Below are 8,788 nucleotides of genomic sequence, written 5' to 3'. Positions count from 1 at the left end.
TGACAATGTGTTTACCTGTCTTTACCATATGAAATTAAATGGTACAGGGTATACTCAAACATATATTTGACCTACAAAACTAAGGAGATGATTGTGGACTTCAGGAAACAGCAGGGGGAACACCCCCCTATCCACATCGATGGAACAGTAGTGGAGAGGGTAGTAAGTTTTATGTTCCTCGGCATACACATCACAGACAAACTGAATTGGTCCACCCACACAGACAGCATCATGAAGAAGGCGCAACAGCGCCTCTTCAACCTCAGGAGGCTGAAGAAATTCGGCCTGTCACCAAAAGCACTCACAAACTTCTACAGATGCACAATCGAGAGCATCCTGTCGGGCTGTATCACCGCCTGGTACGGCAACTGCTCCGCCCACAACCGTAAGGCTCTCCAGAGGGTAGTGAGGTCTGCACAACGCATCACCGGGGGCAAACTACCTGCCCTCCAAGACACCTACACCACCCGATGTCACAGGAAGGCCATAAAGATCATCAAGGACAACAACCACCCGAGCCACTGCCTGTTCACCCCGCTATCATCCAGAAGGCGAGGTCAGTACAGGTGCATCAAAGCTGGGACCGAGAGACTGAAAAACAGCTTCTATCTCAAGGCCATCAGACTGTTAAACAGCCACCACTAACATTGAGTGGCTGCTGCCAACACACTGACTCAACTCCAGCCACTTTAATAATGGGAATTGATGGGAAATTATGTAAAATATATCACTAGCCACTTTAAACAAGGCTACCTAATATAAGGTTTACATACCCTACATTATTCATCTCATATATATACGTATATACTGTACTCTATATCATCTACTGCATCTTTATGTAATACATGTATCACTAGCCACTAACTATGCCACTTTGTTTACATACTCATCTCATATGTATATACTGCACTCAATACCATCTACTGTATCTTGCCTATGCCGCTCTGTACCATCACTCATTCATATATCTTTATGTACATATCCCCTTACACTTGTGTCTATAAGGTAGTAGTTTTGGAATTGTTAGCTAGATTACTTGTTGGTTATTACTGCATTGTCGGAACTAGAAGCACAAGCATTTCGCTACACTCGCACTAACATCTGCTAACCATGTGTATGTGACAAATAAAATGTCATTTGATTTGACCTCAGAAATAAAGAATCTTGGTTTGACTTGGACTCCAGCACATCCTTATTTTATAATATCCACCACAACTCTCCCACAGATTGCTGTTTATCATTGTCTCAATGAAGAGTTCCTCTTTCGACTTTCCTGGGGGCAATTACAAACCTCCCACTGGTTGAATAAACGTGGTTACCCGATTGATGAGATTATCATGGGTGAGAGCAATTATTTTATTTGTCAAATGGCAACCAAGCATCGGTCATCATGTCACCAGATTAAGACCCTCAAAATGTATTGGAAAGGAGCATCAAGCTCATCACATGTAGTTTCACCACCCTGTGAAGTTCATAACTTATTTCATCTGTAGCCTAATAAACGACATGGTTTTCCAAGTCATAGTGGGAGGACCACACAACATATCATCACGTGACTCCAAGTTAACTAAGACATGAGGGTTATTTGTTGAAGGAATTAAATTGCTCTCTGTTTTAATACCCAATTAAAATTAAACACTCTGTCAATTCATAAGGAATTGTAATTCCCTTATTCTATAATGATAGACAGAGCCCAGTCTTAAAATCAGACAGCAGAGTTTATTCAAGAGAGTACTGAGTACACATTTTACCACAGGTTATAAACGGAAAATGACGTCAGCGTTTTCTAAATGTTCCGTCTCTTCTTGACACTGGTAGAAAGGCTCTATAGTTCTCAAGCTTTCCCTCCTCGCCTTGAGCCAAGGCCTTGAGCCAAGGTCAGCTAGTGTAGATAAGCATTCTAGTCAGTTTGGAAATATAGCTCATTAATTTGTACCAAGGAACAGACCGTCATTGTTCTAAACTCTTGACCACATTCACACACACATTATTTTCAGTACTGGGATCAAGAAAGAAAACTCATACATATACAGAATAGTATTCTGATTAGTACATATACAGTAACATAATAGTATTCGGGTTAGTACATATACAGTAACACGCTAGTATTCTGATTAGTCAGTCCTGATTGAAATGTATACATAATTAGTCATCATTGATATATAAATATTTGTACATAAAGGAGTTTCCATCGCCATTTCTCACTAAAACGTTTATACTGGCACAAAAAGACCCAACCATGTCAGACAAACTAACATATCGTCTGTCAGCATTTATAAAAATATTCAGGCATATCCTGTTTCCGTCAGCCCGGTCATTACTTTTGAAATGGTTGGATCAATATCCACCTTCATGATGTGGATGAAGCCTGATTTGGAATGTCTGAGTAGTTCTATATGATGTCATAATTCACCCCTCTGATAATCAAGTGATATTTGGAATGTCTGAGTAGTTCTATCTGATGTCATAATACACCCCTCTGATAGTGATACATTTGCTCCATTGTTTCCATGTCAGTTGGTTTCCCACTCTGATGATGTATATCTGACAGAGGGGCTTTAAATGAATAGTATGGTGACATCTTAGTGGGGCTTGAAGTAAATAGGATTATTAATCATAAACTCCTATAGCAGCAATACAATGCAGCTTTGACATCAAGAAGAGAATGGGCAGATGGGTGGTGGTGCTACTCTATAGGTAAGGCTGTTCAATATGAATGTTCAATACACACAATAGGTTGGTTATGGAGGGTGATGTATCACAGTCAAAGTCCTGCAAAAAGAGCTAAGAGACTCATATTTGTGTAAACTATACATAGTTGTGTTCTGTGGTTGTCACTGAGTTGGCTGATATCCCATTTTATGGGGTCACTCCACAGTTAAGGCTGTACAGTGCCTATACAAAGTCTACACTTTGCTCCTTTCATATTTATTTTGATCCTGATAAACTCTCCAGTCCCTGCCAGTGACAAGCATACCCATAACATGATGCTGCCACCACAATACTTAATGTGTGGTCTATCTCCAGGTCATCAGACTGTTAAATAGTCACCTCTAGCCGGCCTCCGCCCAGTATCATCCTATATAACTACTGCTGTACACACCTTTTATATTAGTTTCCGGTTCTACCATTTCTATATTTCTAAATCCTTAAAAGAAATTGTAAGGAAAATCAGTAGGTCACACAAATGACTATTTCTAAACAAAGATAATAGACAAGTAGAATGGGAGAGGTTTCTTATACTATCTTCACTTACTCGGTGCAGAGACTCCAGGGGTGGTGATGAAGGCTGTGGGAATGAAGATCAGACAGTGAAGAGACTTCAGGGGTGGTGATGAGGGCGGTAGGAATGAAGATCAGTCAGCAATACTGGTCCTGTGGTCAGGTGGGGGAGTGGTCGAGGCAGCCAATGATTGTGAGGAAGCAATGTGGGGAACAGGCTCCTTTCTACTACCATTCTGAGGTCTGGATACATGCCAACAAAGACTACAAATGCTTCAAACAATGAGAGTGGCTACCATTGACCATCACACTTTCTTTCATAACCAGGAAGCCCATGTTGAGCCAGCAGTGTTCCCACTATGGAAGAGGGAGCAGGATGCCTTCATCCAGTCTCTCAGAAAACCATGTTGAGCCATCAGTGTTCTCACTATGGAAGAGGGAGCAGGAAGACGTCATCCAGGGACAAGGACAAAGGTGCAGCACTGGTGTTAGTAGCTGATGACAGAAGTGACAGCCTGGACACACAGCAAAGTTTGACGCGATCAGTGTTGTTGAGCAGAGAATCAACCAGATTGATTCACAGTCAGTGTTGTTGAGCAGAGAATCAACCAGAGAATCAACCAGATTGATTCACAGTCAGTGTTGTTGAGCAGAGAATCAACCAGATTCATTCACAGTCCGTGTTGTGGAGCAGAGAATCAACCAGAGAATCAACCAGATTGATTCACAGTCAGTGTTGTTGAGCAAAGAATCAACCAGATTGATTCACAGTCAGTGTTGTTGAGCAGAGAGAGAGATTAAAGTAGACGGCACGCGGCAAAGTGATTGATTGATGACCTTGCGTCATGATGACCTGTGCATGTCCGAATATGTGCCCCCGCCCCGTCCCCCCTGTTCCAGTGGTCACGTGTTAGGGGTTGTGTGTTATTTCATAGCTATATGTCATCCTTTGAAGTAGTCCTGGTGATTGATGTCTAGGGGCCTGGTTGAACTGGGGGGGTTGTGTTTGAAGTTGTGGACAGGGTATGACCCCCCCACCCCCCAGTTTTATCGCCCTTATGTTTGTTATCTGATGAAGCAGGAATGTCCTGGGCTGTGGCATATGCCTTATAAATGTCCAGAACAAGCAATTTTTTAAATAAAGACCTGAATATTAAACATCTAAAATATGTCTACAAGGGCAATTATCGGAGTGCTTTGCAGCTCATGTCATAAATCCAACGACAAAAGCCTGGATGATGTTTTGCGTGAGGCTCCCGAATGTTTTAAAGGATTTTTGTGTACAAGCGAGGGTCATATGTCTTACATATTCAGCCCGGAGGAATCTACGGTTAAGATATTCACAGACAGCGTGTCCCAACCCTTTTATCGGGCAGAACCCGAGAGTTTTTCTCCAGCGCTAAGGATGAGAGAATGGCTTAAAATAAGACTAGCGCTGTGTCAAATGGAACGCGCCCTGAGTGCTTCAAGGCTGCCCGGATATGCGTTGGAAGAACAGGTCTGTGGCCGAAGTGATCTAATGGCCCTAAGAATCGCTTCAATGGCGTATACCCCGGACTCCAGAGTGACAATTTTAGCATGTGAACAATTTGATAGTGCAAATGCTTCGAAAACGGTCAGTTCATATGTATCTTCCAAAGCATGCAAGGATGTAAATTTTTTTCAAATGATGTTCCGTTTTAAATGGCGCGATTACCATATTTTCAGAACACTGATGAATAAGCTGGACAGTCTTTTCAAAAATCGGGAACAATTACGGCGATGGCCGCGGTTATCGTTGAGACATACCCAGGAACAACAAAGTCGAAGGCGGATCTTTCCCTGGATGGAAAGTGGACAGAGCTTCGACGGAGCGCGGAAAAGACTTTGCGATGGGGAATTGGAAACGGATAATGTTCAGGGCTAACAGGACACCTATATCTGGAAGAAATAGTAAAAAAAATGTTGAATTATAACATGTGTTAAAATGTAGGTGTTAATTTTGAAAATGTATAGCCCCCATTTAACTAAGGGGAAGCGCTCTTTTCTCTCACGCTAGGGTCTGGCGCAGACAACTGTAAGATCTGAAAAACTTTCATAGGCTGTCATTGTAAATAAGAATTTGTTCTTTAACTGACTTGCCTAGATAAAAAAAAAGTGAGAATGCTATTCATTGACTACAGCTCCGCTTTCAACACCATAGTGCCCTCAAAGCTCATCTTTAAGCTTAGGAACCTGGGACTAAACATCTCCCTCTGCAACTGGATCCTGGACTTCTTGATCCCCAGGTGGTAAGAGTAAGTAACAACACATCTGCCACGGTGATCCTCATCACGGGGAGCCCCTCAGGGGTGCATGCTCAGCCCCCTCCTGTACTCCCTGTTCACTCATGACTGCATGGCCAGACACGACTCCAACGCCATCATTGAACAGTGTCATCAGGCCTGATCACTGACAACAACAACAAAGCCTACAGGGAGGAGGTCAGAGACCTGGTCGTGTGGTGCCAGGACAGCAACCATTCCCTCAATGTGATCAAGATAAAGGAGATGATTGTGGACTACAGGAAAAGGAGGACCAAGCACGCCCCATTCTCATTGACAGAGCTGTAGTGGAGCAGGTTGAGAGTTTCAAGTTCCTTGGTGTCCGCATCACCAACAAACTATCATGGTCCAAGCACACCAAGACAGTCGTGAAGAGGGCATGACAAAACCTATTCCCCCTCAGGATACTGAAAAGATTTGTCATGGGTCCTCAGATCCTCAAAACGTTCTACAGCTGCACCATCGAGAGCATCCTGACTGATTGCATCACTGCCTGGTTTGGCAACTGCTCGGCCTCTGACCGCAAGGCACTACAGAGGGCAGTGCGTACGGCCCAGTACATCACTAGGGCCAAGCTTCCTGCCACTCAGGACTTCTATAGCAGGCGGTGTCAGAGGGACTTTTTTTGTACTTTACAAGTATTTTTCTTAACTGCATTGTTGGTGAAGGGCTTGTAAGTAAGCATTTCACTAAGGTCTACACCGGTTGTATTCGGCACATGAATAATAATATTTAATTTGATTTTCATACTTTTCAAATAAAACACTTTTCAACCCACATGATCTATTACATAATAAAAGTTTAAAAAAAAACGTATACAAATATCATGTCATAGTGAATTCATGACATGTGAACGAACAAGCCTTTTCATACTTTATAATATGGCTATACAGTGGGGAGAACAAGTATTTGATAGCCTGCCAAATCGCCAGTGTTTCCTACTTACAAAGCATGTAGAAATCTGTCATTTTTTATCATAGATACACTTTTTTTAAATTTATTTATTTCACCTTTATTTAACCAGGTAGGCAAGTTGAGAACACCTTTATTTAACCAGGTAGGCAAGTTGAGAACACCTTTATTTAACCAGGTAGGCAAGTTGAGAACAAGTTCTCATTTACAATTGTGACCTGGCCAAGATAAAGCAAAGCAGTTTGACACATACAACGACAGAGTTACACATGGAGTAAAACAAACATACAGTCAATAATACAGTATAAACAAGTCTATATACGATGTGAGCAAATGAGGTGAGATAAGGGAGGTGAAGGCAAAAAAAAGGCCATGGTGGCGAAGTAAATACAATATAGCAAGTAAAACACTGGAATGGTAGATTTGCAGTGGAAGAATGTGCAAAGTAGAAATAAAAATAATGGGGTGCAAAGGAGCAAAATAAATAAAATAAATACAGTAGGGAAAGAGGTAGTTGTTTGGGCTTAAATTATAGGTGGGCTATGTACAGATGCAGTAATCTGTGAGCTGCTCTGACAGTTGGTGCTTAAAGCTAGTGAGGGAGATAAGTGTTTCCAGTTTCAGAGATTTTTGTAGTTCGTTCCAGTCATTGGTAGCAGAGAACTGGAAGGAGAGGCAGCCAAAGAAATAATTGGTTTTGGGGGTGACCAGAGAGATATACCTGCTGGAGGGCATGCTACAGTTGGGTGATGCTATGGTGACCAGCGAGCTGAGATAAGGGGGGACTTTACCTAGCAGGGTCTTGTAGATGACATGGAGCCAGTGGGTTTGGCGACGAGTATGAAGCGAGGGCCAGCCAACGAGAGCGTACAGGTCGCAATGGTGGGTAGTATATGGGGCTTTGGTGACAAAACGGATTGCACTGTGATAGACTGCATCCAATTAGTTGAGTAGGGTATTGGAGGCTATTTTGTAAATGACATCACCGAAGTCGAGGATTGGTAGGATGGTCAGTTTTACAAGGGTATGTTTGGCAGCATGAGTGAAGGATGCTTTGTTGCGAAATAGGAAGCCAATTCTAGATTTAACTCTGGATTGGAGATGTTTGATGTGGGTCTGGAGGGAGAGTTTACAGTCTAACCAGACACCTAGGTATTTGTAATTGTCCACGTATTCTAAGTCAGAGCCGTCCAGAGTAGTGATGTTGGACAGGCGGGCAGGTGCAGGCAGCGATCGGTTGAAGAGCATGCATTTAGTTTTACTTGTATTTAAGAGCAATTGGAGGCCACGGAAGGAGAGTTGTATGGCATTGAAACTTGCCTGGAGGGTTGTTAACACAGTGTCCTAAGAAGGGCCAGAAGTATACAGAATGATGTTGTATGCGTAGAGGTGGATCAGAGACTCACCAGCAGCAAGAGCGACATCATTGATGTATACAGAGAAGAGAGTCGGTCCAACAATTGAACCCTGTGGCACCCCCATAGAGACTGCCAGAGGTCCGGACAGCAGACCCTCCGATTTTACACATTGAACTCTATCAGAGAATTAGTTGGTGAACCAGGCGAGGCAATCATTTGAGAAACCAAGGCTGTTGAGTCTGCCGATGAGGATGTGGTGATTGACAGAGTTGAAAGCCTTGGCCAGATCAATGAATACGGCTGCACAGTAATGTTTCTTATCGATGGCGGTTAAGATATCGTTTAGGATCTTGAGCGTGGCTGAGGTGCACCCATGACCAGCTCTGAAACCAGATTGCATAGCAGAGAAGGTATGGTGAGATTCGAAATGGTCGGTAATCTGTTGGTTGACTTTGCTTTCAAAGACCTTAGAAAGGCAAGGTAGGATAGATATAGGTCTGTAGCAGTTTGGGTCAAGAGTGTCCCCCCCTTTGAAGAGGGGGATGACCGCAGCTACTTTCCAATCTTTGGGAATGTCAGACGACACGAAAGAGAGGTTGAACAGGCTAGTAATAGGGGTGGCAACAATTTCGGCAGATAATTTTAGAAAGAAAGGGTCCAGATTGTCTAGCCCGGGTTGATTTGTAGGGGTCCAGATTTTGCCGCTCTGTCAGAACATCAGCTGACTGGATTTGGGAGAAAGAGAAATGGGGAAGGCTTGGGCGAGTTGCTGTGGGGGGTGCAGTGCTGTTGACAGGGGTAGGAGTAGCCAGGTGGAAAGCATGGCCAGCATCGAAAAATGCTTATTGAAATTCTCAATTATGGTGGATTTATCAGTGGTGACAGTGTTTCCTATCTTCAGTGCAGTGGGCAGCAGGGAGGAGGTGTTCTTATTCTCCATGGACTTTACAGTGTTCCAGAACTTTTTTGAGTTAGTGTTGCAGGATGCCAATT

This window comes from Oncorhynchus mykiss, chromosome 17, assembly GCF_013265735.2.
Source record: "Oncorhynchus mykiss isolate Arlee chromosome 17, USDA_OmykA_1.1, whole genome shotgun sequence".
Classification (NCBI taxonomy): Eukaryota; Metazoa; Chordata; class Actinopteri; order Salmoniformes; family Salmonidae; genus Oncorhynchus; species Oncorhynchus mykiss.
This window is presented reverse-complemented; position numbering follows the sequence as displayed.